Genomic DNA, 14,570 nt, shown 5'->3' on the forward strand with positions numbered 1-14,570 from the left:
GCCTGTGTCCACAAGATGAATGAAGTTTTCAAGAGGGTGCTAGAAAGGGAGAAAAGGAAAAGAACAGGAAGAAAGGAGCAGAGGCCGTACCTGTTCCTTATTTACCTCGGGTTGTCTACAAAACACAGTCATTTCTGGTGGAGGAAGGGAGGGAAGGGGGAGAGATGTGGGGCCAGGTCTGCCTCTGTCTGCTTCTCCCTTCTTCCAGTGTATCCAACCGCAGAGGAATTCCTGACACTTTCACCTGCAAAACCAGTGAGAATCCATACTTCACCTCTGCTCTGGCCACCTCTGTCTCAGTCTGAGATCATTTCAAGTCTCCTAACTTGTTTCCACCTTTGCCCCTTGCAGTGAGCTTTCCGGTACAACATCAGACCTGTTTTTCAGCAATGTAACCAGACCACACTACCCTCCATGCAGACTCTCGCGAGTTCTACCCAGCAGCTCAGAGCCTCTACCCCTAGTCCTCTTTGCAGGTAATTCCTTTCCTCACCTGCCTGAATCCCACCTGCTCAGGCCGGCCTCCTCAGAGCACCCCAGACACAAGGACTCCCCAGCCTGCTCACTTTGTCTCCAGTTCCCACTGCTGACGACCTCTACAGCCCAGATAATTAACTGACTGATGCTCCTGGGTCACCCTCTGCCCCTGCATCCACCCCACCCCTGTCCAAGTAGGTCAGTTCCACCAAGGGCAGGGAGATCTTTGTTTGGAATCAATAACAAAGATCTTTTGGTCTTTTGTCCTCTAGCTCATCCCCAAACATTACAGCAGTGCCTGGCACAAAAGCAGGTGCTCAATTATTCATGGAATGGTTGACTTGGAACAGAAGACAGGCACAGTGGGTTCGGTCTTCCTGGGAGCCTAGCTGAATACAAAGGATAAATTTGGGGATTTTTAGAAGGCAGGATTCACAGAACCACCACCGGTGAAATGCAGGCCTCCTCTTGGGCTACTGGTCTGGGGCAAACGGAAACAAAATATAAGGTTTCTGTCCGTTGGCTTCCTTTTTCTGCTCTGTCCAAAACGGGTGTCTCTGAATTGTTCTTTTGTTTGTTTGTTTTCGAGACACCAGCTACTTTGGTAACCTTTAGGTATTTCTTTCTAGCGGGGAAGTGAGAGAACTTCCCCTTGCCAGGGACTCGCCAGACCACTGCTGGTTCGGGGCGGTGAACCCGCCCGCACCCCCTCGCCTCTCTGCCTGTGCGCGTCGCCCCAACCAGGGGTGAGAAAGGTCTCCTAGCGCGGAGCCAAACCACATCCTCGCACTTCCGCGGGCCAGGGGCTGGGCTGCTCATGCAGAAACAAACCCTGGCGGCCCCCTACCCAGTGAAGACGAGCACAACACCGCGCGGCAGGCACCTGGCGCGTTCAAAGCGGGGACAAAGCGCCGCGCCCCACTCGGGCCTCCGGGACTAGGGCTCCCAGCCCGCGCGGCGGATCGGGGTCCGTGGCGGGGCGGTGGGGCTCGTTCCGTGGAGGGGGGTGCACGCGTTCGTGCAGCCGGGGACATGAGCAGATCGAAAGGGGACGCTGGGCCTTGTCTTCGGGAACAACAGCCTGGCCCTCCCCGGAGGAGCGAGCAAAGCGCGGCGGCGGCGCCGAGGCGGGTCGGGAGCCGGGCCAGCGGGGTTCGCGCCGGGTTAGATCAACTTTCTGCCGCAGCTCTCCGCCCTGCCGCCGGGGCGCCGGCTGCCGGGGTGAGCGTAGAGGCTGCGCGTCCCGGGGCGCAGGGTGGGCGGTACGGGGTGGGGGAGGGGGAAGGGCGGGGGTGGACCCGGGTCGCGCAGGCGCCTTCCTCGCCCCCTCGGCTCCCCCGCCCCATCGCTCCAGAGTTCGGGAGGGCGGCTGGGGGAGGGGGATGACCCGCGCTGGAGCCGAGGGAGGACGCGAGGCAGACACAAAGCCCTTCCCTCGCCTGCCTCCTCTTCCTCCGCCAACAGCGCCTCCCGGGCGGGGAAAGTCAGCCCGGCGCCGGTCCGCGGGGCTCAGGTCGCCCCCCTCTCTGAGACCTGCGGGGAGGGCCTGCGCGAGGTAAGGGGCGGCGGCAGCGGAGACCCCACCCCCTGGACCTGCACCCCAAGCGCCCGGAGACCCCCCCCCCAACAGGCGCACGCCGGCAGGGGCTCTGCAGGGTTCGGGGCGCAGGGTGCTAGTCTTCGCACGCTCCTCCCCTCAGGAGGAGACCTGGGGGGCCTGGCAATCGGGCGGCTGTGGGGTCGTGGGGACGCATGGGGAAGGGGGCACCAGGGAGTAGGGGCGCCGGGACTGGGCCAGGGTGGTCTTTCCCAGCGGGAATCCTCCCGGGGCCTCTGCGCGGAGGGTAGTGGGACACCGAGGCTGCAGGCGCGGGGGCTCGGGGTGCGCGCGCGCACGGCGGACGGCCGCCGGGACGTGAATGGAGTTGGACCTGCGGGGATGCAGACGGCCTGTCAAGTGCGCCAAGCGCCGCGCAACCTGGAGCGGGGGTCGCAAGCCCGGGGCAGACCGGGTCGGCGCGCTCGGCCAGTGGTAGGGGCAGACGCTCGGGCTAGAGATTTCCTCCCCTCACCCACTCCCCCGGGGGAGAGGCCGGCCGGGGGACGAAGGGGCTGTCGCCGTGATTGATGGCGGTGCGGCAGGCGGAGGAGCCTAGAGTTCCTGAGCGGCAGGGAGGGGGTCACTCTCACACTTTGAAGCTTCCACGCCCCTCCATCCCCGGGCTCGGTCTCCACACTTGGACTCGGCTCCCACCAGCGCAGTGTCCACCCACCCGCGCCCCTCGCCCCCGACGGCCGCGGAACTTCGGAGAGTTTGCAGAATTCAACTTTAAAGCCTGTGATGTGTTGCCAAGAAATACAGGCGAGACTGACCCCGCCGCCCCCTCGGGCCCTCACCGGCGCCTCGTTTCTCTAGTGGAGGAGGAGTGCAGGGGAGTGCAGGGGGGTTTCCTAACTCAGGACAGAAAGCCAGGAAAACCCGAAAGCTGGGGGGCTGTATTTTCTTGCAGCCCTGAGGGTTTCAGGCACAGTGGGGTTTCTTAGGAACGTGCTGTCAGCTAACCCCAGGGCACTCTTCCGACCAACAGGACTTTGTAAATATTGCAGCAAACACAAACAGCTGGCGGAACTCGGTCATTAACAAAAATAATATTTTAATGCACTGTTGAAAACCATCAAATTTTATGTGAAAAATCCCCTGAACAAAATGTCAACGTTTTACATCAAGACTGGTTGTGGTTATGACCTTGCGTCACTGTGCGGTGGAAACAGTGTTTCCAACCGCCCCGTTTGTCTAGACCCCACCTGGGGGTTTCTGAGCCTTGGCAGAGTGGCATGCTGCAGTTTAGGCAGTGCGGCTTTATACTGAATATATAGTCGTGTTCTTTTGTTTTTACTATGGCTCTAAAAAACAAGATAGTTGATTTACACTGTTGTGTTAGTTTCAAGTGTACAGCAAAGTTAGACACAGAGATACTTTCTTTTTCGGATTATTTTCCCATGTAGGTTATGCTTTTTGACTGTGGAACTGGGGCTATTTTACCCAGTTCAAGTATGCGAGAGTATTTTTATGAGTGCACATAGAGGTGGGCATTTCCTTTTTGGCCTCCAATTCCAGTTCTGTCTCTAGAACAAACATGCATTGTCCCTGCCTTGGCACCTCCACAGCATCGTGGCCTCGGATTGAGGGGGGCGGGGGTGGGGCTCCTATTCGGGACTCCAGAAAGAACACTGGTGGTTGACAGGAGCTTTATGGTTTGGGGACTCTGCTCTCAGCCTTTGGAGGCTGGGGACAGGAGGACGCCCTGCTACTGTGACCTCCTTTGTCTGGAGACCCTCTCCCTGCTGCAAACATGTTCTCTAAGGGAAGAAGGAGATCTAAAATAGCCCTCCCTACCCATCCCCCCCACCCCATGCAGAAATAGATGCAAGCAGCTTGACTCCCTCTAGAGCTGCAGGTATGTGTTTGTTTAGAAAGAACGTCTAAGCAGCCCTCCCCTAAACCCACCCCAGGTCCCCCTCCCAGTTTGCCAAAAATCCTCCCCCTCCTCTTGGAGGAGACAGATAAAACTCATTTTTCCTCTGTCCGGGGGTATGCAGCCCTGAGAGGTCGGCCACAGTTGGGCCCAATTAGCACAGGCACTGCCCACATTCCACCAGAGGCTCTGTCCTGTTCCTTGTGTCAATCCAGGTCTGATGATGCTGCCAGATCCCTAGTAGTTTCAGCTGAACTCCGGCCGCCTTTCCCTGGTCAGGCACCCGAAGTCCTTGGGTATGTATTGTGCGTGCATGTTCGCTCAGTCCTGTCTGACTCTTTGCAACCCCATGGAGCGTAGCTCACCAGGCTCCTCTGTCCGTGGGATTCTGCAGGCAAGAATACTGGAGTGGGTTGCCATTTCCTACTGCAGGGGCTCTTTCCAACTGGGGGTTCTAACCTGCGTCTTCTGCGCATCCTTTGTCTCCTACGTTGGAAGGCTGATTCTTTACCACAGAGTCACCTGGGAAGCAATTACTTTTGAGCCGTATTCAGTGGCCCCTGCTCGACCTCTGTCTTTGAATTTCCTAAGGTTGAAAGCCAAGCTCTTACTGCCTAACACTTCGTGAAGTTTCCTTCTGTAAAAAGCATTTGGAGGAGTTGCAGAGCAATAAGTATATCCTTATCAGATACTCATATTATTCTAGGGCTTTATAAAATGCTTTTCCAGATAATATCACAGTTATTTGTCACAACAACACTAATAATTCCATTTGGTAGGTAGAAAAACAGAGGCCCGGGCAGGTCAAAGCACCAAAGTTGGAAGCAGAGCCCCAGGCCCAGAACTCATTTAGCGGAACCACTGCTGACTTGCTGGAGGTGGCCAGACTCAGATACACACACACCATGAAGTGTATGTCCGGAACAGAATTTACACAGTGGTGTGTTCAGAGGCACTTTTCCAGAGAAATTACTACAGAGTCACAGGGGTAAAATGTTTTAGAGAAGTAAGAGGGTTAAGCAGGGTTTCCCCTGCAGGACTTTTCAGTGCTGTTATTATGTGCATCGGGACTCTTCAGGAGGACTCCGTAATACGGAATGTTTGCCGACCTCATTTGGCCCCAGAACCAGGAAGCGTCTTCCGGATCCAGCATTCTTAAGGGGTCCACTTGGGGAAATTGCTTAGTTCATGCAAAACCTCCTAACGTCTAGGCAGTGTTCAAGGAACACTAGTGCACAGAAGAGTAAAAATATATGTTCTGGACATTTAAAAGGCAGAGTAATCCCCCCTTGTAAATTTAGAGTGAATGGTTGGCTCGCCAGCTTCTATGCATCTGATTAGTCTTCCCAGGTGGTGCTAGGTGGGTAAAGAACCCACCTGCCAATGCAGGAGACCTCGGAAACATGGGTTTGATCTCTGTGGGGTCAGAAGGATCCCCTGGAGGAGGGAACTGAAACCCACTCCAGTATTCTTACCTAGAGAATTCCACGGACAGAGGAGCTTGGCTACAGTCCCTGGGGTCTCAAAGAATCAGACATGACTGAAGTAACTTAGCATTTGCACACGCATGCATCTGATTAACATGAATCAGTGCTCCCCCATCCCACGCCTGGGTGTGATCAGGTCTGAGGGACCTGGAGTTCTTCGGTCAGCAGTGCAAACAGGCCCTAGTGAGTGGGCTCCCTGGGCTGCGTAAGCAGGCAGAGCTCACCCAGCCTCCCCGAACAGTGCCTCAGAAGCCCCCAATTCAGACACACCCATTGCTGGCAGTTGTTTTTGAATCAGAGCTTGCCTGCGATCTATTAGGTGCTTTTCACCCATTGGTACCCCTGGCTATTCAGGCTGAACAGAGGAGTCTAGTGTGTATTTCAGGGATTCAGAGGAGAGTGGTGGGCTAGGAGGAGCCTTGGGAAAGATGATACTGTGATCAGACAGGCTGGGTGAATTTAACATCTATCTGCATTTGGGTGGAGACATTTCTAGGTCTCCAGTGCTGAGCAAATGTGTCTGCAGATTTGTTTCATAGGTTATTCCAAAGATTAGAAGATATGTGGGCTCCTTTAGAGATCTGTATTTAATAGGATGGTGTCACAGAGGTCAAGGAAAGGAATGTTTTGAGAAAAATGGACCAATCAGATGGGGTGCGTATTCCTGAGTGAGCGTGTGTGTGTGTCCTTCTGCATGTGTGGAGAGTGGGGAAGAAATACTGAGTGTGACTTCTAACCTGTTGAGTTTAAAAGTCTTGTATGTTACCTCGATAGAAATTGTCAGTGAAGAGCCAGAGTTGGGGAGTTACTGGGATGCTGAGGGGACCAGAGTGGGGCAGTCAGTGAACTAACCCAGGGACAGGCCACAGGACAAGTAGAATGGGTCAAGGCAGAACCTAGAGGCCCATGTCCAGGGGCCTGGAAGGGAAGAGAAAGCGCCTGCATTGATGGTGAGTCGAACCATTCAGAACTTGTTGTGACTGGCCAGGACCCAGACTACCCCCAGTTTGTGAATTTTTTTCTAACAAACAACTTTATATTAATTTCATGTATGTAGCGTAATGATTCAGTATTTATGTTGTGAAGTGATCACTATAAGTCTAGGTAACATCTGTCACTATACAGTTACAGAATTTTTGTGTATGTGATGAGAACTTTTAAGATCTATTTTAGCAACTTCCTTGATAGCTCAATTGGTAAAGAATCTGCCTGCAATGCAGGAGACCCCGGTTCGATTCCTGGGTTGGGAAGATCCCTTGGAGAAGGGAATGCAACCCACTCCAGTATTCTTGGGCTTCCCTTGTGGCTCAGCTGGTAAAGAATCCACCTTCAAAAAGTGCGGGAGACCTGGGTTTGATCTCTGGGTTAGGAAGATCCCCTGGAGAAGGGAAAGGCTACCTTCTTTAGTATTCTGGCCTGGAGAATTCCATGGGGTCGCAAAGAGTTGGACACAACTGAGTGACTTTCACTTAGCAACTTTGAAATATGCAATACAGTATTATTAACTGTAGTCAGCATGCTGTTCACTGCATTCTCTGACTTACCTATTTTATACCTGGAGGTTTGCACCTTTTGACCACCCTCACCCATTTCATCCCCTGTCCCTAGCCCCTGCACCTGCGACTTGCAACCAGCAGTCTGTCTTCTTCATCTATGAGCTTGGCTGTGTGTGTGTTTTTTAAAAATTCCACATATAAGTGAGATTATAAGGTGTTTGTCTTTCTTTATCTGACTTATTTCACTTAGTTGGATGCCCTCAAGGTCCATTCATGTTTTGCAAATGGCAGGATTTCACTCTTTTTGATGGCTAGATAATGCTCTATTGTATATATGTACCACATTCTTGAGAGTCCCTTGGACTGCAAGGAGATCCAGCCAGTCCATCCTAAAGGAGATCAGTCCTGGGTGTTCATTGGTAGGACTGATGTTGAAGCTGAAACTCCAGTACTTTGGCCATCTGATGTGATTCGTTGACTCGGTAGAAAAGACCCTGATGCTGAAAGATTGAGGGCAGGAGGAGAAGGGGACGACAGAGGATGAGATGGTTGGATGGCATCATCGACTCAATGGACATGGGTTTGGGTGGACTCTGGGAGTTGATGATGGACAGGGAGGCCTGGCGTGCTGCGGTTTATGGGGCTGCAAAGAGTCAGACACGACTGAGTGACTGAACTGAACTGAACCACATCTTTATCCGTTCATCCATCAATGGACAGCTAGGTTTTTTTCTATGTCTTGGCTATTGTAAATAGTGCTGCAGTGAACATGAGGTGCAGATATCTTTCCAAGTTCCTGTTTTCATTTTCTTTGGATAACTATCCAGAGTTGGAATCGACCATGTGGCAGTTCTTGTGTAAGATTTTTGAGGTATCTCTATATTGGTTTCTGTGGTGGTTGCACCAATTTACATTCCCACCAGTAGTGCAGAAGGGGTTCTCCTTTCTCCACATCCGCAACAGCATTTGTCACCTCTCTTGCTTTTGGTGATGGCCGTCCTGACAGGTGTGAGGTGATACCTCCCTGTGTTCTGACTTTCATTTCCCTCATGATTAGTGATGTTGCGCATCTTTTCATCTGCCTGTTGGTCATCTGTATTTCTGCTTTGGAGAAAGGTCTGCTTAAGTCTTCTGCCCATTTTTGGATTGGATTTGTTTTTTGTTGTTGTTGTTGAGTTGTATGAGCTGTTTGTATATTTTGGAGATAAAGGCCTCATCAGTCATATCATTTACAGATATTTCTGACATGAGATTTTAGACATTATGACTTAAGATCTCAAGAGATCTATCATCAGATCTAATTTTAACTGTTGATATGAGGTGGAAATCAATCTCTTAGTTTTTTCCTACAGTATTTTTAAAATTTATTTACTTTTAATTGAAGGATAATTGCTTTACAGTATTCACTAATTGTGTTGGTTTCTACCAGACATCAACATGAATCAGCCATAGGTTTACCCATGTCCGCTCTCACTTGGACCTCCCCCCAACTTCCCTCCCCATCACTCCTCTAGGTTGTTACCAGCCCTGGGTTGAGTTTCCTGAGTCATACAGCAAAGTCCCATCTAGTTTACGTATGGTAATGTATGCTTCCATATTACTCTCTCGGTACATCCCACCCTCTCCTTCCTCCTCCCCAAATCGTGTCCATAAGTCTGTTCTCTATGTCTGTGTCTCCATTACTGCTCTGCAAATAGGCTCATGAGTACCATCCTTCTAGATTCCATATATATGTGTTAATAGGCAATATTTGTTTCTCCCTTTCTCACTTACTTTCCTACAGTATTTTTTTCATTTAGTGTAAGTACTAAGAAACCATTAAAATAACAATTGCAAGAGAAAAAAATGATCAACATTAAGGGTAAAAGAAAATGAACAGTATGAAAAAGTAGCATTTTTTCACCATTGTTTTCCCATAGTTCATTTAAACATCTGGGTCTTAGTTGGTATTTACTGTACTGAAGAATTCCCTGTACACCCCATGGAAAATGATTGAGGAAATAAATGGAATGCTTCAGAGGAAGCTGTACTCAGTTCTTCTAGAGAGAAAAAGAGCCTCACTTGAGAACCAAGATTGTGTTCTCAGAGATTTTGATGCTTTGTAAATGAAACATCATTCTAGAAATAGAGACAAAAATCAATAAACATGGCAGCATAGTTGTTGAAGGTTGACTGAACTAAAGGTTCTTATCTAGCTGTATACTTGTGTGTGATTCAATTTAACAAAACTACCTTTGAGGAAACTTTTTTGTGGTGAGTGCTGGGAAAATGGACCAAGATATGAACAATCTAAGCATATTTACACACCGTATGAAAACCCAGCACAGAAGCAGGGGTAAAATACTGTAACAGTTAAAGCATTTTCAGAAGACTTTAACATTCAGCAGACGAGTTTCCCAGCGGCTGTTGGTGAGGAGACTCAATCCACCTCGTCCTCTGTTGCAATGATGAGATGTGAACCTTTGTTTTTCCTGTAGAGTTGCTCTGGCTCAGCCCCTGCCCTGCTCTACAATCCGCTGGCCCTGCCACCGGGTCCCCGCGCCTCGTTCATGTCACATCCTCACCTGCCTTCTTCCCAGCTTGGATTTTGGGGTCTAGGGTGATAGCCCTTCTTTGGCATAAACCTGAATTCTGTTGTCGTCTCTCTCAGGGGACTCCCCTGTCTGAACGCATCCCCTGGCCTATGTCTGTCCCAGGAAGGTGGACAGGCTGGAAAACCACAAGCATGTCAAGGGTTCATAGCCGTCGATCTCAAGGGGTCCTGCTCCATTTGTCAGTCCCTCGTCTCAGGACCTGTCTGCATCTGAGACGCACTGGGAAAGTTATAGGCTTGTCTGGTTTTTGCCAGAATAGCACTGACATATCTATAGCAGGCACTTTAAGAAAAATTATTGGAGTATAGTTGCTTTACAGTGTTGTTAGTTTCTGCTGTACAGCAAAGTGAATCAACTGTATGTGTATATATCCCCTCTTTTTTGAATTTCCTTCCCATTTAGATCAACACAGAGCACTGAGTAGCACTCCCTGTACTATTCCGTAGGTTCTCATTCATTATCTGTTTCATACATAGTAGTGTATCTAGGTCAGTCCCAACCTCTCCGTTCATTCCCCCCACCCCGACGCCTTTCCTCCTTGGTGTGTTTTCGTGTCTGTGTCTCCATTTCTGTTTCACAAATAAGACCATCTGTACCATTTTTTGCAAAAGTAGGAAGTCGAGAAACACCTGGAGTAACAGGCAAATTTGGCCTTGGAGTACAGAATGAAGCAGGGCAAAGGCTAATAGAGTTTTGCTTAGAGAACACACTGGTCATAGCAAACACCCTCTTGCAACAACACAAGAGAAGACTCTACACATGGACATCACCAGATAGTCAATACTGAAATCGATTGATTATATTCTTTGCAGCCAAAGATGGAGAAGCTCTATACAGCCAGCAAAAACAAGACTGGGAGTTGACTGTGGCTCAGATCATGAACTCCTTATTGCCAAATTCAGATTTAATTGAAGAAAGTGGGGAAAACCACTAGACCATTCAGATATGACCTAAATAAAATCCCTTATGATTATACACTGCTGCTGCTGCTAAGTCACTTCAGTCGTGTCTGACTCTGTGCAGCCCCAGAGACGGCAGCCCACCAGGCTTCCCCGTCCCTGGGATTCTCCAGGCAAGAACACTGGAGTGGGTTGCCATTTCCTTCTCCAGTGCATGAAAGTGAAAAGTGAAAGTGAAGTCGCTCAGTCGTGTCTGACTCCTAGCGACCCCATGGACTGCAGCCTACCAGGCTCCTCCGTCCATGGGATTTTCCAGGCAAGAGTCCTGGAGTGGGGTGCCATTGCCTTCTCCGATTATACACTGGAAGTGAGAAATAGATTTAAGGGACTAGATCTGATAGACAGAGTGCCTGATGAACTGTGGACAGAGGTTCGTGACATTGTACAGGAGATAGGAATCCAGACCATCCCCAAGAAAAAGAAATGCCAAAGAGCGAAGTGGCTGTCTGAGGAGGCCTTGCAAAGAGCTGTGAAAAGAAGAGAAGTGAAAAGCAAAGGAGAAAAGGAAAGATATTCCCATTTGAATGCAGAGTTCCAAAGAATACCAAGGAGAGATAAGAAAGCCTTATTTCTGCAATCGATGCAAACAAATAAAGGAAAACAATAGAATGGGAAAGACTAGAGACCTCTTCAAGAAAATTAGAGATAGCAAGGGAACATTTCATGCAAAGATGGGCTCAATAAAGGACAGAAATGGTATGGACCTAACAGAAGAAGATTTTAAGAAGAGGTGGCAAGAATACACAAAAGAACTGTACAAGAAAGGTCTTCAGGACCCAGATAATCACGATGGTGTGATCACTCACCTAGACCCAGACATCCTGGAATGTGAAGTCAAGTGGACCTTAGGAAGCATCACTATGAACAAAGCTAGTAGAGGTGATGGAATTCCAGTTGAGCTATTTCAAATCCTGAAAGATGATGCTGTGAAAGTGCTGCACTCAATATGCCAGCAAATTTGGAAAACAGCAGTAGCCACAGGACTGGAAAAGGTCAGTTTTCATTCCAATCCCAAAGAAAGGCAATGCCAAAGAATGCTCAAACTACTGCACAATTGCACTCATCTCACATGCTAGTAAAGTGATGCTTAAAATTCTCCAAGCCAGGCTGCAGCAATATGTGAACCGTGAACTCCCTGATGTTCAAGCTGGATTTAGAAAGGGAGAGGAACCAGAGATCAAATTGCCAACATCCGCTAGATCATGGAAAAAGCAAGAGAGTTCCAGAAAAACATCTATTTCTGCTTTCTTGACTATGCCAAAGCCTTTGACTGTGTGGATCACAATAAACTGTGGAAAATTCTGAGAGGGATGGGAATACCAGACCACCTGACCTGCCTCCTGAGAAACCTGTATGCAGGTCAGGAAGCAACAGTTAAAAATGGACATGGAACATCAGACTGGTTCCAAATAGGAAAAGAAGTACATCAAGGCTGTATATTGTCACCCTTCTTATTTAATTTATATGCAGAGTACATCATGAGAAACGCTGGGCTGGAAGAAGCACAAGCTGGAATTAAGATTGCGGGGAGAAATATCAATAACCTCAGATATACAGATGACACCACCCTTATGGCAGAAAGTGAAGAAGAGCTAAAGAACCTCTTGACGAAAGTGAAAGAGGAGAGTGAAAAAGTTGGCTTAAAGCTCAACATTCAGGAAACTAAGATCATGGCATCCGGTCCCATCACTTCATGGCAAATAGATGGGGAAACAGTGGAGACAGTAGCTGTCTTTATTTTTGGGGGCTCCAAAATCACTGCAGATGGTGACTGCAGCCATGAAATTAAAAGACGCTTACTCCTTGGAAGGAAAGTTATGACCAACTTAGACAGCATATTAAAAAGCAGAGACATTACTTTGTCAACAAAGGTCCATCTAGTCAAGGCTATGGTTTTTCCAATAGTCATGTATGGATGTGAGAGTTGGACTGCAAAGAAAGCTGAGCACAGAAGAATTGATGCTTTTGACCTGTGGTGTTGGAGAAGACTCTTGAGAATCCCTTGGACTGCAAAGAGATCCAACCAATCCATCCTAAAGGAGATCAGTCCTGGGTGTTCATTGGAAGGACTGATGTTGAAGCTGAAACTTGATGCGAAGAGCTGACTCATTTGAAAAGACCCTGATGCTGGGAAAGATTGAGGGCAGGAGGAGAAGGGGATGACAGAGGATAAGATGGTTGGATGGCATCACCGACTCAATGGACATGAGTTTGGGTAAACTCTGGGAGTTCGTGATGAACAGGGAGGCCTGGTGTGCTGCGGTTCATGGGGTTGCAAAAAGTCAGACATGACTGAGCAACTGAACTGAACTGAACTGCACCATTTTTTCTAGGTTCCAGACATATTTGCTAATATATGATATTTATTTTTCTTTCTGACTTAACTCTGCATGATAGACTCTATGTCCAACCACATCTCTACAGATGACCCAGTTTCATTCCTTTTTATGACTAATATTCCATTGTGTATATATACCACATCTTTATCCATTCATCTGTGGGTGGACATTTAGATTGCTTCCATGTCCTGGCTATTATAAATAGTGCTGCAAAGAACACTGGGGTACATGTGTCTTTTTGAATTACATTTTTTCTCTGAGTATATGCCCAGGAGTGGGACATATAATAGTTCTTATTTTCAGTTTTTTGAGACATCTCCACACTGTGCTCCATAGGGCTTACACCAGTTCACGTTCTCACCAGCAGTATAGGAGGGCTCCCTTTTCTCCACATCATCTCTAGCAGGGACTTAATACAACTTTGTTGACTTAAACAGTTAAGGCACGAAGATTCTTGAAGGCTTGGGCACGGTGACTAAAGAGGCCAAATATCCCTTTGAGCTAAAAATAAAATCTTGCCTGTTGTGAGACAGCTTGCCAGTTTCTGTAGGAGCCACCTCTCTCTCAGCAGCACCAGCCCAGGGCACTGGGGCTCAGGCCATGAAGTCTCTTCATTCTTTTCCTCAAACCTGGAACAAGTTTCTGCAAGAGAGACATTTTTTCTTAAGTGCACGTAACACTCAAATTAAGATAGAGATTAAAGTCATTGGATCATCAAAAAAGCAAGAGAGTTCCAGAAAACATCTACTTCTGCTTTATTGATTACGCCAAGGCCTTTGACTGTGAATCACAACAAACTGTGGAAAATTCCTCAAGAGATGGGAATACCAGACCACCTGACCTGCCTCCTGAGAAATCTGTATGCAGGTCAGGAAGCAACAGTTAGAACTGGACATGGAACAACAGAGTGGTTCCAAATAGGAAAAGGAGTGCATCAAGGCTGTATATTGTCACCCTGTTTATTTAACTTATACGCAGAGTGCATCATGCCAGATGCTGGGCTGGATGAAGCACAAGCTGGAATCAAGATTGCCAGGAGAAATATCGATAACCTTAGATGTGCAGATGATACCACTCTTATGGCAGAAAGTGAAAAACTAAAAAGCCTCTTGATGAAAGTGAAAGAGGAGAGTGAAAAAGTTGGATTAAAACTCAATATTCAGAAAACAAAGATCATGGCATCCAGTCCCATCACTTCATGGGAAATAGATGGGGAAACAATAGAAACAGTGAGAGACTTGACCTTCTTGGGCTCCAAAAATCACTGCAGATGATGACTGCAGCCATGAAATTAAAAGACACTTGCTCCTTGGAAGAAAAGCTATGACCAACCTAGATAGCATATTAAAAAGCAGAGACATTACTTGGCCAACAAAGGTCTGTCTAGTCAAAGCTATGGCTTTTCCAGTAGTCATGTATGGATGTGAGAGTTGGACTATAAAGAAAGCTGAGTGCTGAAGAACTGATGCTTTTGAACTGTGGTGTTGGAGAAGACTCTTGAGAGTCCCTTGACCTGCAAGGCGATCCAACCAGTCCATCCTAAAGGAAATCAACCCTGAGTATTCACTGGAAGGACTGATGCTGAAGCTGAAACTCCAATACTTTGGCCACCTGATGCAAAGAACTGACTCATTTGAAAAGACCCTGATGCTGGGAAAGATTGAAGGCAGGAGGAGAAGGGGATGACAAACGATGAGATGGTTGGATGGTATCACCAACTCAATGGACATGAGTTTGAGTAA

At 48.2% G+C, this 14,570-nt stretch overlaps 1 protein-coding gene across 7 annotated transcripts in view; it reads left to right on the forward strand.

The window, feature by feature from the left end:
* The first annotated feature begins 1,738 nt into the window (after positions 1 to 1,738).
* The window catches only part of RIN2 (Ras and Rab interactor 2), a 204,854-nt gene continuing 192,022 nt past the window's right edge, over positions 1,739 to 14,570 (forward strand). For all 7 annotated transcript variants that reach the window (XM_069547839.1, XM_069547824.1, XM_069547829.1 and 4 more), the window contains exon 1: positions 1,739 to 2,032. The gene's annotated coding sequence lies outside the window, so the exon portion shown is untranslated. The remainder of the gene's footprint in view (positions 2,033 to 14,570) is intronic.

Source organism: Ovis canadensis, chromosome 13, assembly GCF_042477335.2.
Source record: "Ovis canadensis isolate MfBH-ARS-UI-01 breed Bighorn chromosome 13, ARS-UI_OviCan_v2, whole genome shotgun sequence".
Classification (NCBI taxonomy): domain Eukaryota; kingdom Metazoa; phylum Chordata; class Mammalia; order Artiodactyla; family Bovidae; genus Ovis; species Ovis canadensis.